This window comes from Monopterus albus, unplaced genomic scaffold, assembly GCF_001952655.1.
Source record: "Monopterus albus unplaced genomic scaffold, M_albus_1.0 scaffold6.1, whole genome shotgun sequence".
NCBI classification, from domain to species: Eukaryota; Metazoa; Chordata; class Actinopteri; order Synbranchiformes; family Synbranchidae; genus Monopterus; species Monopterus albus.
The window spans coordinates 5,013,006-5,033,986 of NW_018127886.1; the positions used below are offsets into that span (position 1 = coordinate 5,013,006).

The window sequence follows — 20,981 nt, forward strand, 5'->3', positions numbered from 1 at the left end:
GCAGCTGTATACCAGGAAGTTTTAGAGCACTTCATGCTTCCTGCTGCTGACCAACTTTATGGAGATGCAGATTTCATTTTCCAACAGGACTTGGCACCTGCACACAGTGCCAAAGCTATCAGTACCTGGTTTAAGGACCATGGTATCCCTGTTCTTAATTGGCCAGCAAACTCGCCTGACCTTAACCCCATAGATTTTCTATGTGGTATTGTGAAGAGGAAGATGTGATATGCTAGACCCAACAATGCAGAAGAGCTGAAGGCCACTATCAGAGCAACCTGGGCTCTCATAACACCTGAGCAGTGCCACAGACTGATCGACTCCATGCCACGCCGCATTGCTGCAGTAATTCAGGCAAAAGGGGCCCCAACTAAGTATTGAGTGCTGTACATGCTCATACTTTTCATGTTCATACTTTTCAGTTGGCCAAGATTTCTAAAAATCCTTTCTTTGTATTGGTATTCAGTAATATTCTAATTTTCTGAGATACCGAATTTGGGGTTTTCATTAGTTGTCAGTTATAATCATCACAATTAAAAGAAATAAACATTTGAAATATATCAGTCTGTGTGTAATGAATGAATATGATATACAAGTTTCACTTTTTGAATGGAATTAGTGAAATAAATCAACTTTTTGATGATATTCTAATTTTATGACCAGCACCTGTACATGAAGTGCATCTTGTCTGCTATTATGAGCGTTTAAAGCCGCATTATTACCGACCACTAGGGGGCATAACATATTTCAAACAATTTTCTGATAAAGTGGGCATATGGGCTTCAAAAAAAATACAGTCCATTTCTTCAATAGTCACTTGTTTACTATAGGAAGACTTCATTTCACACTAGACCGGCAGCATAAAATCATCTTGTGTGAGCCTATGAGCTAGGAGTTGCTGTTATAATATGTGTGGTCAGTGAAAGCCACTGGGACACAAGCATGCATCTACCAGAAAAGCAATATAATGAACAGCAAGTGGCTGAAAACACAGGACTGCAGAGTGCTGTGTTAAAATTGCTCAAAAATGTGTGAGTGTGGTTTCATCTTTGTGTGCAAACACAGCATGCATAAGGCTGAGAGGCATAACTCAAAGTAGTTTCTGATTGGAGGAGTCTAAATTGGGTACAACGGAACCTGTTTTCCACCGTGTCACTCTCTGTACAACAATGCATGTATCGGGGTCAAAATACACAAATACAAATTATGCTTCTGATGATAGCCATCCCTTTTTAACTGACCATTTTCACTAACATTATGACATATTACATTTGGGGAAATGCAGGTGCAAATAATTAAATGAATGACAGTCGGAGTTAATTTAGCTGCTTCAGTTTCTGAATAGAACAGAGCCAGTGTTAATTTTATTAGCAAACCCCTGTGCTTTTTCTACACAGACACGTCAAAATGTCAGCTTTGAAAAAGATGGCTTTATCCATCCATGCATACATTATCTGTACCGTTTATTCCTGAACAGGGTCGTGGGGGTGCTGGAGCCTATCCTGGCTGACATTGGGTGGGAGGCGGGGTCCAACCCGGACAGGTCACCAGTCTATCACAGGGAAGATGTCTTTATGCCATTACCTATTTTGTAACAAGATGTGATGTTTTACCAGGGATTATAAATGGTATAAAATGGATTCACATATTACATTTACCCTAAAACTTGTACAGCTAGGCTAATGTTTACTCAGTTACTTTAGTTGTCGTTTGTTTTATATTATTTACTTAAAGCTGAGTAGAAATAATTGAAAATCTCTGATTGGTTAGAAAGGACAATCCCACTTAAAACCTCTCCACATTAAGACAAGTCCTGGAGCATATTTCTACAACAAAAAAAATTAAAAACAGTTACATACTGTAGCGTTAAGGTTAACATTTTTATATTTTATGTTGTAATTCCAGAACATTTCCTTCTGTCCACACTATACATCAGCTTTGGCATGGCTGTCTATCCTGGAAGAGAAAAGCTGTCTGCTATCACTCCCTCATTCCCTCAGTCACTACTCCTTTTTATAATGTACACCCAACGTACACCAATCATTGTCATTTTGAGACATCATATTATATTGTGGGATTGTTAGTGGAAAGTAGTGTACATGCCGTATGCAGTATTTTTTACGTTCCACTGTGGAATATTTGAGTGCACTATATAGTGGATAGATTTACTCAGCATTCGGACACTACTGCAAAATGTACCCACTATATAGTGCACTATATAGGGATCAGTGAGTGCTTTTGGACACAGACCCAGCCATATTTTTCCTCCGGTGCTCTTCCTGAGGTTTTTCTTTTTTCTCCAGACATACTGTATGAAGAACAGGGTGTTGTATTTTCAGACTGTAAAACCCTCTGAGGTTTTTGTGATGTTGGGCTGTATAAAGAAAATTTTCTTCACTTTACTTGAGTATAACTCAAAACTGCATTTGTCATCTGAATGGAATTGGGTTGCTGTACATATTGAGCTGCAGAAGGCTGACATTTCACAGTTTTTTTGATAAGCATCCGCTGACAGCTTTGGTTCATGGTGAAAAGCTGTATTTCCCATGACATGCCTGGAAAGGAACTGCTCTCTCTTCCAACTGTCTTCCTCCCGTTCAAATCACATTCTCCCACTCTCAGAAAAACAACTGCCCTCCATTACTTTGTCTGTCTGTCACTTTCTTTCAAACGCAAACACCAAATCCCTCTTTACCCTTTTGTACATCATCCCTCTCCCTCCTAAAATCTACATACACAGGTCAATATCTCTGCTGGGTCTAAGTGAAACCTTACTATATTAATGTAGGTCCCATAGTCCCTCGGTCTACTAGGAACATCATTACATCTACATTGATCATCTCCATTTTAGGCTCAAGGTTCCCTGCATGGACAGGGCATTGTTAATAATGTTCTATACAGCAGCCATTTGACATTTTCTTTAATTATGCCTGTAATTTATTCATGCGCTTGATCCTAGGAACTTGTTGTGAAAAGCTTCCTCTAGGAATATTTTATCCTGCTCCTCTCAAGGCCCATGGATTAACCATCTTATTAGCAAACCCCTAAAGGTATTATTTCCTTCAGATTATGTGTGTATGTGTGTGTGTGTGAGTGTGTGTAAGATGGCACTGAGCACTGTGCCTTGCAAAAGTCATTAGGTCTTATTTCTCAACCATTCAGAGGACCGAGAGCAAATACTCCTGTATTACTAGCTGGTCTAATTTTGGGAGAGCACAAAGAAAAGTGCAAATGGTTGCAAGATCTGTGCTTATCGCACAATACAGCGACGGGCATGTTTAACCCACTTTTGCAGAGGAAAACATCACCGCTTAATTTGCTCACTCTGCAGGTCAGTTAACAGACAGCAAAACACAGCAATTTCCCATAAAGTGAAGGAGGAAATCTCAAAAGCACACACTTCAAATGGAATTTAAGATGTTAATTATGATGTTTCTTTTAATCACACAACATTGCTCAACTCGTGACTGCACACCTGACAGAAATTCATCAGGCGGAAAAATGCATGCATTCAAGAACTGGAAAGTCAAGGCTCTTGTATGAAAAGGACACACACAAACAGGTAGAAATAGAAGGCAATTTATCACTTGTAAAAGGAAAGTAATTTGACAATTTGTCAATTTGTCAGGACTGCGGGGAGCACTGTAGCCTACTTTATTATTTCATTAAAAATTTAACAGCTATTGCTGCAAATATGTAAACTTACATCACTTTTGCTTTTGTTGTAATAATTTTTCACAAAACAATAAATCCTCTTCCTTATACATATCCTCTATTATATAATACTGTACATCTGAACTTAAAAACATTTGTCACAGATGCTATCGCCAATATAAAATGATTTGGTTGTTTTCTGCAGTTCACCTAAATGTATCACACAGACACTGGTCTCTCTCTCTCTCATACTGATTCAGTTTCTCTCATTGTTTTCTTTTTTCTGTGTTTCAACGCTCATTAGCCAGACTGTTTTCAACAGCCTTGCATAGAAGACTAATGGGCCAGCATGCCTTTTATTGCATACTGCTGTTCCATGGCTGTAGAGGTCCATTACTTTGGAGGATCAAGAATTTACTCTCGACTATGGGGAGGCCTTGCTAGGGACTAATGAAGGGAAAGATACACTTTGAGATAAATCCTCCTGTAGGTCAATAAAAACTTTACTTGGCTGCAGAGGAGACTTGCAATTAAAAGCCAACTAGATTTCTCATGGGGTGAGATGCACTACTGTAGCTGTCTGCCTATCACTGGAAATGCACATGGCAGCAATGTATTCATAGGCAGTAATATAACTGCCTATAGTAATTTATTAATCTTAGTAAGCATGGGTTACAAATACCCCTATAGTTTTAAATTGCCTCTACATGGTTTCTTACTGGATATATTGGATACCATAATTCTGTATCACAATATATTTGTGTTGCTTAACAGGACAATATTTAAACAGAAAAACATTAATAAACACTTTCTTATCCATTATCAGCTCTTATCGTTCTTGCTTTATTCAACAAACCCATGCAGAGTAATGACCAAGGGATCAAACAGTAGCCTTGTCCTTTGCAACAGGAAGCAAAATAATTTATTGGAAAAGTGGTCATAATAATGATCGCAGTTTACCAGCACTTAGAACACAACAGATTCTAATGTCTCCACCACATATCAAGGTACTGTCCAGAGCATTTTCCATTTCATTTGTATGCAATGGGCAAAGTAAAAATGTAAAAACACATCTGGCAAAGCTCATAGTGGTCAGTTGTGCTAGAGACCGTCAGAAGTGCTGATTCAACTGGATGGTCATTCAGAGGCTGTAGTTTGTAGTGTTATTAAGCACATGTCCTGATAAGTGCTTTGTAGTTGGTGTTGGTAAGGAGCTACTTGTGACCAATGGTGCTCTTTGCTGCAGCAGTTTTCCTGAGTGTGGAATATGTTTATTGAGAAGTTCTTTTAGCTTTGTTACTCATAGACAACAATTGTTAAAACTGAAAGGCAGCTTCACACATGAGTCGTTTCTAAGCTGAATACCAGCCAACATGTACTGTAGGCACCAGTTTACTGTAACAGAGCCTTCAAAGAGTCAGTTCTCTTGATGAGTCTTCAAGTCAACATAGGACAACTTAAAGAAGCCAGAAAGTCTTTTCATTTGAACACCAGTGCATCACTTTCACAGTAATTTGGTGGTATAGTGTCTCATTCAAGGGCTGTTTAGCAGTATTTGTGGTCTGTAACAACAATCACCTTGGCGTTGATAGTGCGAACATTTAATGGCCCACATGCCTCCTCCAGTGCCAGAAATCAACCCAGCAGAGTTTCATATAGTAGTATGATAGTCAGTATCTCTACCTCTAGGCCAACCTTGAAGTTTTGATATGATTAGATTGCACTGACATCATCATCTCTCGATGCCTTTATGGTCCTGCTAAAAGGTCCCTAAATCCTAAACTTGCAGTGCAGACAGAATTTGACTCGCTGCCTGTATAGCCTTGCTCTGCTGAGCAGAAAACACTGGGAAAGGAGCAGGTGGCAGCACACATTACTGCCTACATCCCCATGCCAATTTGAACAGACATTTCCAGTGCAGCTCATTTGCTTATAAATTATGTCGGTGGTAACACATAAAGTGATACCCCAATCAAAAATGCTTTTTGTTTCAGTCAGGGTAAGAGGAGGGGAGGTGTTAAGTGTGGGGAAGAGAAGATTGTCAGATGGAGCACTTTGCCATGTGTTATGAAATTTCAGACAGGGACTCTATCCTCTTCTCATTTTCAGGGATAACTTTACTTGACAACACAAAGGAGACATACGGATTTAAATAATGCTATCATGTGTCTGAAACTCTCTGTATCCACAGAGACTGACAAGCCTCATTTACTGCATGTTTGTACTTACCTAGATGTCCCCAATGTATAGACTGTGCAGCTGTTCCATTTATTTAAGCAGCTATAAATATTTAAATTGTAAAACTGTTGTGGGAGATGATCCAAACTTGCTCTCAGCTGAATATTCATTACCTATAAATATTTTAGCCTTCATTCCACTAGCTTTCCATTGACTCATCATGTGCGTATATGAACACGTGAGCATGCTGTTTTCAGGATCCAGTTTTGCTACTCAACATTAGAGTGTCTGACAACCGCAATCAATAAAGCTACTGAACCTCACATAAAATTGGATATTTTTTTTCTTTTGCTCTTATAAGAAGCTGTCTGAATCTTTTCAATCACATCGGGTCTTTGGTTGGCTCTAGATCACATTTTCTTCTATTTAATATTTCTGGGGATCAGCTATGGGCAGGACAGAGAGAAAACTAATATTTCACTTATTCAGAAATTGAAATGAACTGAGCAAATGAATGTGTCAGTATTTATTATTTAATATCAACTTAGATGCACATTATCTATTTGAGTGTCTTTTGAATTTCTTGACAAAGGTCAGTGCTTTTTTTAAAGAAAACACAGCGTCCTAGCAATCATAAAAATCCATCCAGAAGTTAACAAATATAATCTGTTATTAGCAGAAAAGGTGTCTGGAAAATACACCCAACTTGCTTAACCCAGTAAGTGCTGTCTAGCCCTTTAGTGCGCCTCTTTAAATGAAATGTTTGCCTCCTTCATGAGAAAACAAGGCAGCTGGGAGTTGTGTTTGCTTTCATTTTGAGAGCATTAGAGGCTTATATGTAAGTGAACCCTGCTGTATAAGTGAACAAACAAAGGGGATGCCCACCGAGAGGGTTGTATCCCATTTCCTTTTTAGTGAGGGCTCCTGCACAAAAGCACACATCAAGGACGGCGAGCTATTGCGTGCAGCCCAGCAGCTGGCATTTCTGTTCACACATGGCTCTCAAGTGTTAAATGAAAAGATCTATCCCAGTTGATTGGGATTTAAATATGTATGGGTCCAAGGTGCAGACTGCTGCATGGATTTTCAATAGTCTCTTCTTAATGAATGTTTTCACACTCTACATGTCAGTGACACAGTGATTCCATTACACTTAGCATACAGTAAAAGCCACAACCATGTTAGCTTGTGTCCAAAAACTAATATCATTTCACTTGACTTTTAAAGATGTGCTTCAGTAGCAATTAGGGACCAACATCAATACACAACATGCAGTGCAAAAGATAATTTCATCATCACACTCAAGAAAATGAAAAAAAAAAAAAAACACAGCCAACCTCAGACAGTTGGTAATGGGCAACAACTCTGCAGTTCTTAAGTGTTAACTTGCACATTTTTTGGTGACAAATGATGCAGAAATAGTGTGAAAAGGCAACGTTTTCTTATTATGTCCACCACAAAGAGGATTGCATCTGTTTGGCTCTGAAATATTCATGGATCATAATTAACTGGTTAGTTCTGAAAACATCTTTTTCCAGACGCTTTTGTATAGTTTTGCATTGTGGATGTCAAATACATGAATTGTTCAAACATCTTAATTAACATAAAGGATCCCTTAATGGTCAACATGCTGACTATGAGTGTACATGAGATGGAAAATCTATACTAAAAGTGTAGGAAGATAAAACGTTTGTATACTGTAAAGAAACTAAAGGTAGGACTGATTGTATCTTTTATACTATGGTGTTATACTATTTTATGTTTATAGTAATGTATTTACTTCATTCTCAGTTTCACATTCTAAACATAAAATAAAATGCCAGGTGTTATCATTTTCAGTACAATTCATATATACATTCCCGGTTCTCCTTTATGCAAAGCTCATTCTTTTTTACATAGAAAACAAATAATTCTGTAAACCCAATGGCTATTATTGCTTTTGGTTTTGGTCAGTGAGCCCAAATCATCTGCAAGAAAAAAAAGCACTAGGCTTTCACTTTACATCAAACTGATCACAAAGCGATGGCGACAGTGGCCGGTTATTTGCAATAGTTAATTACTTCTATCAACTGATATTATGCCTTTTCAAAAGTTATGAAAACAGAAACAATAACCTACACATAACCTTAAACAAAGTTGTCATCCCCAAAATTCAGTGATTTATATGATCGGGACCATGCACCCTGTCCCCAGAAAGAAGGCCAAGTCTCCACAGTGGGAGTGATACCAAGTGTGCACACGCACACACACGCACACACACACACACACACACACACACACACACACACACACACAAAGCAGAGCACAGAACAACAAAGCAAACCATAAATGCAACCCTTAGTCACATAACATTTCATTTAACATTTCACTAAGTAATTTAACATTTCATTCATTTCAGCTCTTCCCCCTGGGCACCAACAGTCTAGTGAGCTGCCAGTAGTGCTGTTCAGTGGTAATGATGTAACTTCTCCTATTTCACTGCAACACTTCTTTAACCTTTATTTAACCAGGTAAAATCACACTGAAGCTGGTAATCTCTTCCCCATATATACCTGGGTATTACACGCATTCTCACACACATTCACACCCATGGGTTTTGAGTCAGTAAATGAAGGTAGCTGTCTTTGATTGTACTTATCAGTCGGCATTTATTCCCAGTCCATCTCTCTTTAACAGCCATGGTAATGCTGTTATCTTGTCGAGAAGCAAATATAAGACAATCCATTACCAGTATAACTCAAGTTTTGCATGAGGTATTTGATTTCCCCAGTGTAGTCTACACAATACCGGCATAAGCATTCTCTTCTGATACAAGACACATTCTGTATTCTCTGAAGCTTCTTCTTCAGAAAGAAAATTGCTCAGCACAGTATCATGTCCTTAATTTTCACACCCTTTTCTTCTATTCTGACACTCTTTTATGAATCTGACCCTTAAAGGTAAGGTTGATCAAATCAACATTCCAAAGAGCACCTGAGCTGTACATGACTGGCTGATACTGAAAATTGCACTGAAGGGAATGGATGAGGAGAAATATCCCTGGCATCTTCAGGTCAATGTGCATACATGCAGGGCCTCAGTACAAAGAAACTCATGATTGGATGGTCCTTACAGTGAGCAGCAGTTCAGCCTTGTACTACGGATAATCCTTGAAGCATCACTAATTTCCACAGTCTGAGTGATAGCCTTGCAATGGCAAGAGAGCTATCAGTCAAAAGCAGATGGCAGTGCAGAATTCCACTAAACTTTTGGCCCAGTGGCTGAAGAAACCTCTATAGATGTGCGTTCCATTTTCAGAGGGTTATCTGTCATCTAGTGGAGCCCACATCCATCAAACCATACTCTTTTGACTGCACAGTACCGAATAATATATATTAGGAGACTGAATCTGCTTTTCTGAAATTTAAATTTTCAAATACATATACATGTTTTAAAACATACTTGTCTAAAATGTGTCCTCCATCCTGAACAAAATAATTCACTTTCCACTTTTCCCCCCTGCATTCAGCCTCATTCACTTCCTCTGACAAAATGTCTGAAGGTCAGTGCCAAATTAAAATGCAGGCAACCCAATTTGGTGTAGATTGGTAACATTTTGCAAAGTATTTCACATTAAAATACCACAATGTTTTCTGGGACAGGCTACATAACAGAAAAAAAAAGTTTATTTTAAGGTTGGCAAATTTCACTTTCTTCACCAGATTTGAGAAGATGGTAGGTGCTGTATGTGTATGGTCCTTTAACATTATTGGCAACCACTTACATCTTGCAAGGTGAAGACTTTTTTGGATGGACTATGAAACCTTTTACTTAACTGCAAGATCAGTAGATTTGGTGATTTTATGTTAAATCACTGTCCTGACAGCTAAGATAGCTATACAGTTTGGTAACAGTTTGGAAGGCACCGGGAAGATCTGGCAGTTGGAACACCAGAAGAACATTTTGGCTTAAAAGAATGAAAAATCTACACAGAGCTTCCACATTTAAAAGCTGACATTACTGGGAGAAGCATTTATGATACAGTATCTTTTCAGCTAGTAGTAGAAATCAAATGTCATTCTAAAATGCATCTTGGAAAAGACTAGCAATGTCCTTTCACTGCATGAGATTGATACTGTGATAGAGTACATGTATCATCTTTTGTAAAATCCAAGTTGGACATAAATCTGAATTCTCCATTTCAGTCTTCTGGCCCAATCCACTAATTTGCATTTCCCAGCCTTTCTTAAAACAGATGATGATGAATATGAAGGTTTGAATATATGCAATAGTTACTGAAAATTAAAATAAAATTATAATAAACCTTGTTAAATTATTTCACTGCTTTCTGAACTTGCTAGAACAACAGTGTGAAAATACTATTCCTGGACTGTGTTGCTTTGTTGGTATGTAAGGCTAACTGAGATGTCACTAGGGGGCATTGTTAGACCACATGAGGAAAGACCTACTGCCAATAAAATATACATACATTACCATGGCAACTAGATTTTTACTCTGTTCTTTGTGGAATATATTTCACATGTCTTCTTTGCAGGTCAGCTACTACTGGGACTGTACACTGCTGTCAGGGGTGTGACACTGAACACTTGACATTTGGGTGAATCGTTCTTTTTCCATCTGCTATATCATTCAGTTAATCATTCAAAACTTTATATATAACTATATTAAATGTATACTTTATGCAGGTTAATGTCATTCAAAGTGCTTTACAGATGACTGACATAACAGACATAACAGATGTGAAAACTTCTGTTAATACATACAGTATTGAAACTCAGACATTTTGAGGACTCTTCAGATCGGCTCTGAGAAATGCTTGAAGAAGTTCTTCAAGCCAGAGAGAAACACCATTCAGGGTCACGATTACAGGTCAGCGCAGCACAGTGGCTTTATAATGGGATGAAATGTGTGAACTCCAGGCAGTGCTCCGGTGTCTCTTTCTGTGAAAGGTGATGTCAAGGTTCAGGACACAGCGCACACTGTTGGTTTGAGTGGTAATTAAGCTTTTTCTTTATAGCATTACAATTAAATTTGAACCTTGTGGGTAAGGAGCATGGCATGGAAAACTGGACAGTGAAGAGTTTTATTGATGTTATATACAATTTTTTGTTTCATTTTGTTTGTTAGTGTACTGTATTTACAATCAATAAAAAGCAAAAATATTACTTCAGAGTTTTCCACTGTATTAAAATGCATATGCACTCATAAAACTAATGAATAAGTGAAATGAAATGGTCTTGGTTAACTAATGGTTTAAAGTTGAGACTGTTTTCTTTAAGGTGTGCATACATGGTGTGTTGCAATAGTGCAGACAAAGCACCACTATATTACACAAAAACATTTAAAGGCCTAGGTTCAATTTACAAGGTATGCCTGGAAATTAAAATCTGCATAAAGTCAATCTATATAGATATTGTCCCAAATAAAGAAAAGAAAAAGAAAAAACATGCCTGCTTTTTGATATGAAACTGCAACATTAAACTTTGCTAAAGAACATAAAAAGAAGCCTGATGAATACTGGGAGCACAGATGTAACCAAGTTAAACTTGTCTGGCTCAGATGATGTCCACCATGTTTTGCGTGAACCTGGCCAGGACTATTACTACAACTGCATAGTCCCGACAGTGGAGAACAGAGGTGGCAGAGTGATGAAATGGGACTGCGTGAGTACAAAAAGTGTTGGGGAGATGGCATTTATAAATGGCACTATGAATGCCTGTGGATATACAAAAATACTGGCTGACAAGATGACTCCCAGTCTCCAGAAGAGGAATATTCCAACAAGATAATGATCCAAAGCACAGTGCCAAAGTCACGCAAAAGTTTCTAAAGAATAAAAAATATCAAAACTATGACCAGGCCAATTATGTCGCCTGAGTGGAATCCAATAGAACACCTTAGTAGTATTTTAAAGATAACAACAGAGCAACAACAAACACTAAACATGAGCCTTAATTCAAATGGAAAGGCACTGTTTTATTGTACTTAAAAAAAGAATAAATACTTGGGAAAACATTTACTTGTGAATCACCCAGAACTTCAACAAATCATTAGATCTTAACTGACTCATTAGGACTTGTGAGGAAGATCAACAATTGCCATTAATTACAAGTTAATGACAAATCCTGAGCTGATCAATTGTCTGACTCCTCAAACACTGTGGTAACAGTCAACAACCATGGGTTCCTCTGAGCAGCTGAATGTGGATCTGAAAATAAAACAAATCACTTCCTCCTAAGGAAGAAGGCTTTCAGCTGGAAACCTCCACTGTCTGAAATTTCATTCAGAAATGGTACTTAAGGGGAACTGTAGAAGTCAAGACAAGATGTGGATTTCAGATAAAACTGCATGTCTGCTAAGCAGCAAAGCAAAAATGAACTACCACATAACTACAAAGGAGCTGCAGGAAGGTTTAGCTGACACAGGAGTTGGGGTGCACTGTTCACCGTGCAGTGTTCATGCACAAAGAAGGTCCACATGGACGAGTCATCAGAGAGCATTTGAAGGAGAGAACACCGTGCCAACTGTACAACATGTGGCTAGAAATATATTACCTTGGGGCTGTTTGGCAGCCAGTGGCACAGGAAGCACTGCACAGACAAGGAGAAGAATAAATTCCACTCAATGTCAGCAAATTGTGAATGTAAATATCATGCAGTCAGTCGAGAAACTGAAAATGAAAAGCGGCTGGCTTCTACAACAGGACAATGATCCAAGTCATTTCTCAAAATCCATCATGAACTAAAATGTGAGCTGAAACTTTAGCGATGAGCCTCACAGTCCCCTGACTAGAACAGCAGAAATGCCAGACAGGGATATAATACATGCTTTACATTAATCCAACTGATTGACTAATTATCTATTTTAAAAAAGGGCGTGCTCATCACAATGTTCAAAACCTCCAGACTAACTGATATACGTGGCTTATTTTGTCCAGCAAGTCCAATCTCCAAAGGTATACAGTTCACTGTCACTGTAGACTAAGAAATTCAGATAATCTAAGAAGTTGGAACCACTGATTTGTTTAGAATCTTTAATCTCAGAAAATGACCTAAATAATTAATTAATTGTTGAAATTAACTCACTAATTGTTTCAGCTATTTTTTTTTATCTCCTGAGCCCTTAAAAATCATCTGGGGGTGGGTCTTAGTTTAGCTTTCAGATAGGCTCATTAAAGCTGATAGTGTGTACAAATGGGTTTGTATAATTACATGTAGATTCTCTTGAAATGTTTGCAGTTCTAGCAGAGAACATCTGAAACCAGTGTGACATGTTGCTTATTATATGTGAAAGTCACTTTTTGTTTTAGAATGCCCCCTCTCCACATACCTGCACTTCACATTCCTTCAGACGCCTTAACGAGCACTTAACATGACAAGAGTAAAGCACACAACACAGTTTTCATGCTTGTAAGTGCTAACTGTGTGTGTTCACATATTAATGTGTGTGCTGCATCTGGAATGGCATGTGAGACCGGGTGGGTGTGAACTTGTACCACAGACGTAAATACAGATATATAGCCTACAGTCTATGACTTGTACAAACACCTTCTACACTAGAGCTTTCTTTTGTATGAGGGCACGACATGAGCACGTGGCTGGATCTAGGGGGTGGCTAGGGTTGGCAATGGCCACCCCCAGAATCTGACTGGCCACCCCTGGTGCCACTCCTGCCAGAGTCAAAATGTGATGCTTCTCAGTATTAATGAAAAATAAAAAACTATGACAAATGGTTGGCTTAAACACAGCTAACATGTTTCTGGTGCTTTATAATTGATACTGGTCAAATTACTTCAAATTAATATTGGTCAAATTTTATGTCATGCATGTAGCATATGTGTGCCTCATTCTTACACAAAATAAACAACTGGATTTTCTTAACAATGTATGGTTTATTGTTTCATAGTACTAGGGGTTCAATTTACTCTTTATGTATTTCAAATGTGCCACCCCTCTCTGAGTCTGTGCCCCAGCCTGGCCACCCCACTCAAAGTTTCTAGATCCACCCCTGCATGTTAGGGCTTTTATAAAGTAACTACAACAGCATTTGTCCATTGAAATTATAGCTACAGTAGCTGCTTTTTTGTCTCCTTTAAATCTGAGCAGGTGAAGAGTGGAGGACGGGGGATGCGGTCATTTAGAATCAAAGGACAACCTCTGTAGCTCTGTTCATCCATCTATGTAAGACGGATGAACAGAGCTACAGAGGTTGTCCTTTGAAACGAGCACTAACACACACAGCCTAACCGAGGTTCATAAAGTGGCTCAGCCTCGTGTTTTGCATATCATTAGTACACTGTGCGCAGGTGCTCTGGAATTCGTGATTGGGGCAAAAAGCCATGACGACATGACTGACATTCATTACGCGAGCGTACGTGCAGACTGAACTATTTCACCGCGCAGACTGCGGGTTATGTGACAGTGGTGTTTCCACTCACACCGTCTTGTGCGTGTCCTTTGACCTCTGTCGCTTCTAAAATAGAGAAACAACCTTGCGGGGACTTCACTCATAGCTGCAGTTGTTGTCTGCACAGTTTTGTCCGTCAGTCAAAGTTTCACATGCTGGGCAGCTGAGGTAAAACAGTAAGCACAACCTTTTCTCATAGTATTCCTGCTATGCGACGTTAGTTGTTGGCAAAAGAAGTTGTCATCACTTTATTTCTTGAACACCAACTTCTCCTGGGAGATTTGAAAATAAAACCTCAGCACAAGACTGTTTCTCGTCTTATGGGTAAGTTGCACAATATTTAACTTTATCCTGCTGTGAGAAAAATATTGTCAACTTTGTCATAGAGACACATTGTGATAAGTTGCAATTTTAGTATGAAATAAACACAAACCATCCTTATGTAACGCTGCCTGTTGCATTTTTATCAGCTTAAATCAGGGGCCAGGTAATAGTTTACCTGAGTGCTGCCTGATCCCTGTGGAGCTCAGAGACAAAAATACAAACAAACAACAACAGGACAAAAATGAATCTGTACAGGCTGTTGGAGCCAAAGTCTCACACCTCACAGTGAATGATATCCTAAACAGGTTTTGATAGGACATTTTTTTCTTGGCTTTCTGAGGCTTTGATTGCCACGTGCCAGAGAAACCGTATTTTATTTGTCTCTGGAGATTGGCTTATTTGTATACAATGAAGACATTAGCATTTATAATAATATTCAGGGATGGTGAAGTTTTCTAAACACATCTGTTAAAAGTTACATGAAAACTGCTGCGTGGAAAACCTCTATATTTGAAATGCAACAATTACAGTTTACATTAATACATTAAACTGGGCAAATCTTTTAATATTTAATGTCATATGTCAAGTCTTTTTATAGTACGTTGTAATCTCTTCAATGTGTGTCACCTTTTTGTTTTTGCTATCTAGGATAATGGTGGCAAACAAGTTGCCCAGAGCACTGGATGCTCAGTCCTCTGAAACTGGCATGTTCAAGCAGCTTTGTCAGAACAAAATGGGGCGAGTCTGCCTTTGTATGACCCTACTTAACTGAAATGTGCTAATTGGGGAATGTTGTGAACCTCACTCCCTGTGGTGATGTTTGGGCCAAGCTTTCAATAAATTAATTTACGGTACAACAAGTAGTTACGTGAGAAACAGGTCAGCTTTTAATTAAAAATGCGAATGAGATTTAGGGTTTTTGTGTTCACTCAGGCATGGTATGCTTTCTCTTCACTTCCCTTCATATGCAGAGTGTTTTGTGGTTTTACATTATGGCAGTATACAGCATGTGAAAGTGTGCATATATACAGTGCATGTTTGCAGTAGCAGCCGGCAAATATGCCAATACACACAGCATGTGTGCACACATCTGAGTTGTGGGGATGGTTGTTTGTGTGTTGCATCAACAGTTAAGTCCAGAATGAACTGCTACAGGCCTGTTTCTTACTATAACAAATATATAGCATTTGATAAAATTTGGTAAAGACTTCTTCTACCGCCACAGGATGATTCTTGATTTGCTGACTTTTTATGTAGTGCCTTACACAGGCCGAGTCTAACACTTTATGAGAGAATTCCTTAAAACTAATAACTCTACTGTCTGTTTTTCTGTCTATGAGAAACAAACTACTGTGCAGGGTGTTGTGACTAAATGGTTTTTCACAAAAATGAATGGAACCTTCCACAACGGTGGCTCACCGACATTTTTGAGTTTATTAGAGGCAGAGAAAGGATGATAAATTCTAAATGTCAGCTGAAGATGAGTTTGTCTGAGTGCACTTCCTATGAAGCAAGTGCTTGAATGCAAACTGACAGTGGATTCACACTGTAAACATCCTAATGCTTCACAGCTTGAAATGCAAATGAAAACTGTCCAATGTAGTAACACTGAGAGAACGTATTGTAAATGTAAAAGTGACCCATAAATCGCCTCCTGCTACTTTTTCAGAGGTTGTACACACTGTCACCCTGAGGCAGATATATCCAGCATGTGTTGCCACATGCCTGACATGCTGTCTCCACCTGCTTACTCTGCCTTCCAGAGAAATAGAAGAGATAATTGCCTCTCAGCAACCTTTGTAATTGTATAATTGGAGCCTGTCAGAGGAGTTTAAAAATTTCACTCACAACCTGGCTTTACAAAGGTGGCAAACTGAGAAAAACACCTCCATAGCTTAAATTTTATGGAACAACTATTAAAATATATTGTAAAGATGTAATGGTATTTGTAATTTTGTGATATCTCAATAGAAAATTTTTTGATACCTTCATGGGACTAAAACGTATCTACCAGGATATTACAGGGTTAGTTTGTTAATATAACTGTGTTCAGGTTGCAAAATTTGAAACTGACATAGCCGATGCCCCATCATTGAGTTTTCCAGCTGTTAAGTGGCAACATTTCAGTTTTCCTATTTCAAGAAATGACACAGGTGGAAAGGAAACTGACAAACACTAAATACTGCTGGCTGGGTGAAGTCCAATTAGGGCTGAGACAGTTCTAGATACATTTCACAGAAACAGTCAGAGCATGGCCATGAGCTACACTTTAACAGAGATGAGCAAAAAAACCAGATGAACATACACAAAACCAACCACTTAGTAACCACACTTAAGTATTTTCTCTTGAAAAAAGTAAGCTGCACTGTTTGAAAAACATCTCCAGTAAAGTACAAATCTCACCTTTATCTGGCTTGTCCTAGTGTAGTTCAGCATCTTCACCTCGTTCTGGTGTGCCAAGCAGCAGTGTGCTCACTACTGTCCCTGGTGTTCAATATCTGCTTTAACTGGTCCAGTACTGAGAGCCTGACCACCAGACGGAGAAAATTAAACCTACCTAGGGGGTATTAAAAACATTGATGTTCCAGTGTGAGTAAGGCTCGTTGTGTTTTTTTATTTTAATTCATAAAAAGACTGCTAATGACTTCATTATTACCTCCGCCAAAGAGGTTATGTGTTTGGTTCTCTGTGTGTGCGCACGCGCATTGGTTAGTAGGATTACTGACAACCAGCTCGATGGTTCATACTTGGTACACAACCCTAGGAATGATTAGATTTTGGCTGAAAAGGGTCAAAGGTCAAGGTCACAAAAAATTCCCATCTTTAAATGGGGCCAAAAAGAAAAAAAATTATATCTCTGTCCGAAGTGATCAAAATCACTTTTTGTTTGAAATTTGTCACACACAACATGACACACACACCAGACCAGATTTCATCTGGATTTAATGTGAATTTCGGATCTGGGAGCCATTTAAAAATAACATTGAAAACCCCATTTAACTAATATTTTCTGCCATAACTTGGCCGGAAATGAAGATAGAACCCTGGAATTATCAGGTAAGATGCACAGTGTAACTGCCTATTGTATCCTAAAAGATCTGGATCCGATCTGGATCAAGGATTTTAGAACACATTATGTGTTGTTCTGGATCTCATTTTTCACAAGAGACCCATATGCGTAAACAAATGTTGTGCCTTGGCGGAGGTACGTCCGCTCTCTGAGTACTTTTATTTTTTATATAAATTGTACAAAAACCCCACAGATTTAGTCTTTAGTAAGGGGTCTTTTTCATATTTCAGCTCAATGCAGCTTTAATGATGCTTGGTTGGCTCAGATGAACTAAATGGGATGGGCACTGATGTGTGTATTTGGTGAGGGAATTTATTGCTCTCTCCAGAGGACAGCCAGTCCACATTTGGAATGCTTGTGAAATATTTACAACATGCACTAACACAGGAACTCACCACCATCAACACTGTGGTTTAAAATAGAGGAGTCACAGTCAGAAACAGGCTGTCTTCAGCCCGTTTGTCTTTCCTGCCTTTTTAAACATTTGCTAACAGATTTGCTCACCCATCATGCGATTAAGCTTGTCCTGTGGAAATTTCTTTAACATTCTCAGTAAAACTTTCCAGCGTAGATGCCTAAAGTCTCATTACCATAGTGTCTGGCTGTCTGCCTCTGAGCCCTCGCAACTCAGCCAAGAGCAAAGGTCATGACCTCTCCAGCCGACAACTGTTTGGTGAAATCAACACCTCACATGGGGGTACAAATAACTTTGCACCCTGTCTGAATTGGAATCACTTTCTTCATTGATGAGAGGAGCGAGAGGATTGAGCTTTGACAGCAGTAACATATGCTCTTCTCAGCCTCCTTCCACCTTCTGCATTCCTCCTAACCAGTGAGGAACATGGTTTGCTGGCACTTGAAATGCTCTTCAAGGCAATGAACAGTGCTCTCACTGTTAAGACCCCTCTTATGAGACAAACACTGACTTTGAGACAGATGCAGAAATGAGTTGAGACATATACAGCACGTTGCCTTGTTGACAGTGACAGCATGTCCCATTTGCCAGAATGTGAAGTAAACATCCGCTCAGCTTGAGGTCACCTCCAGTAGATTTTTCAGTAGATCACTGCAAACTATGTTTTGTTTTGATCCTAGAATCTGTAGAGGAAACTTCAGATTATAGGATAGTTCAAAATCAAGGCATGTCACACAATCACAACTAAATCTGACTGTAGAGCAGGCATCTGTGTGGACACCTAATTATAAGAAGTCTTGTCCTGTGTTTGGTAAGAGTGAAGAATTTTGCTATGATTAATGGCTTCCATGTTCATACATGCTGCCCTGCTATAAGGCTGGGATGATGTACAGTCAAAAGAAAAGGTAATGGCATAGTTTGCATTTTCCTTGTTTTCTGAATAAATTGGTCATGAAATGTGGTCTGATCTTTACCAAAGCCAGAAATAGCATTTCCAAGCTAGTAAAACACAAACACGATCTTTCATGTTTTTACCAAACACACCCATTAAACATACAAAGTCGGAGCCCATACCTCAAGCCAATAAAAATCCAGTGGAATGACCTCAAGAGAGCCGTTCTCATCAGACATCCTAAAAATGTGGCTCAGCTGAAGCAGCTGAAGGAAGAATGGTCCAAAATTCCTCCTGAACATTGTACAGGTCTAATCCACAGCTACAGGAAGCACTGGCTTGAGGTTATTGCTGCCAAAGGTGGTCAGTCAATTAAAACACTATTGCCATTACTTTTTCCATCATTGCTTTGAATGTTTAATGGGTGTGTTCAATAAAGACATGAAAGGTCCTGACCGTTTGTGTTTTATCAGCTTAGAAATATTGTGATATTTGTGACTTTGGTGAAGATCAAAGCACATTTTATGTTAATGCAGAAAACTCAGTAATTGCAAATAGTAATTACTTTTTTTGTGACTGTATATGAGTCACAGTAGGTGATGAGAAACTGATATCAGGCTAAAGCATATCTGTTCATCATCATGATCTCAACCTCTGTCATTATGTGTTGGGTCCAGGGCTGTAGTTAACAAATCTTTCCATTTTTGATCATTCTGTTGATTATTTTCTTCATTAAAAATATTGGCAAATGCCTGTTACTGCATAAGAGCTATTTCAGATGTCTTATTTTGTCAAACCACCTGCCAGCAAAAACAAACAGCAATTTTACAGCAATGTATGAGGGATGTGAAACCAGCACGATTAACATATTTGTTTAGACAAAAACTATTATCAATTATCAGAATAGTTGCAGATTAATTTTCTGTCAGTTGACTAATTGATTATTCAAGTAATTATTGCAACTACAGGCTAAAAACATTTATTACAAAAACCACCTTAGAGGCTTCTTTTATTACAATTGGAAGCAGCACTCTCCTTAATGCTCAAGTTACTAACCTATGGCGGGCACTTTGCACAACTGTTGTACAAGCTTGTTTAAATTCTCACTGTGTGTCATGGAAATCTATGTTGTTTTATTTTTATCATATTTTCCCCAGGCCTCTGAAATCCTTAGCTCCACCTCTTTTAGCACACTATGGAAGGATTAGCTCTGACCCTTGCACTCTGTGCAGTGATTTTACTCATCTGTTGCTGGTATTCCTAACAACGAACTCTGAGCTGAAAGTCCGTCTTTTCCTTCTGCTGGAATTTGATTCATATGCTAACGAGTTCAATTCCCATGGATTTCTCTCTCCTGTGGTGTAGATATCACCCCCAAACTCTCTGCCTCCCCTCTGTTTTTGTCTTTCTTGCATTCCCTAACTTTCATGCTTTCTCAGGGTCACCACCTTCCTCACAGTAATCTTCCACAATCTTTCTTTATGTGATGGTATGCAGGTGTTGATATGCATCTGCATTACCATCAGTTAGGTGAGGTTCAGGCAGATCAGCATGCAACTCCCTGCATGTCTGAAATACTGTACTTTTTTCAACGAACAGATAAAGATAAGGCTTGAAAAATTCCTCCTCAGATAAACAGGTGTTTTTAATTTCTTTCTATCTTGTGGAGAAATTCCTTACAGCATATTGCAAAATAGCAGTTTTTGTTACCTTAAAAATGTGGGATTAGTAACTGTAGGCTAAATATAGCCTTGGTCACAGAAATGACAAGTTATTGATTGGGCCTCAGGACTGTGTTTATTATTGTACACAACAATTTGGCAAACATAGTTCTGGTGAATAGTTAGGCCACTGTCATCCTTCTGTCCCCAGGATATGTAAGTAACCATAGTGACAATATCTCTGCTCCATTCTAAGCTCCTACTTATAACTTAACCGTGGAATATTGGTAAAATGAACCGTATTAACCTTCTCTGTAGTAAGTGACCATGGCATAATGGTAATCATGCACTTCTGGATGTCCATATATCAAAATAATGGAC

The 20,981-nt window shown here is 38.7% G+C and overlaps 1 protein-coding gene across 1 annotated transcript in view; it reads left to right on the plus strand.

The window, feature by feature from the left end:
* Window positions 1-14,207: 14,207 nt before the first annotated feature.
* chl1a (cell adhesion molecule L1-like a) overlaps window positions 14,208-20,981 on the plus strand; it is a 51,743-nt gene continuing 44,969 nt past the window's right edge. Inside the window, exon 1 of the mRNA XM_020615577.1 lies at window positions 14,208-14,562. The gene's annotated coding sequence lies outside the window, so the exon portion shown is untranslated. The remainder of the gene's footprint in view (window positions 14,563-20,981) is intronic.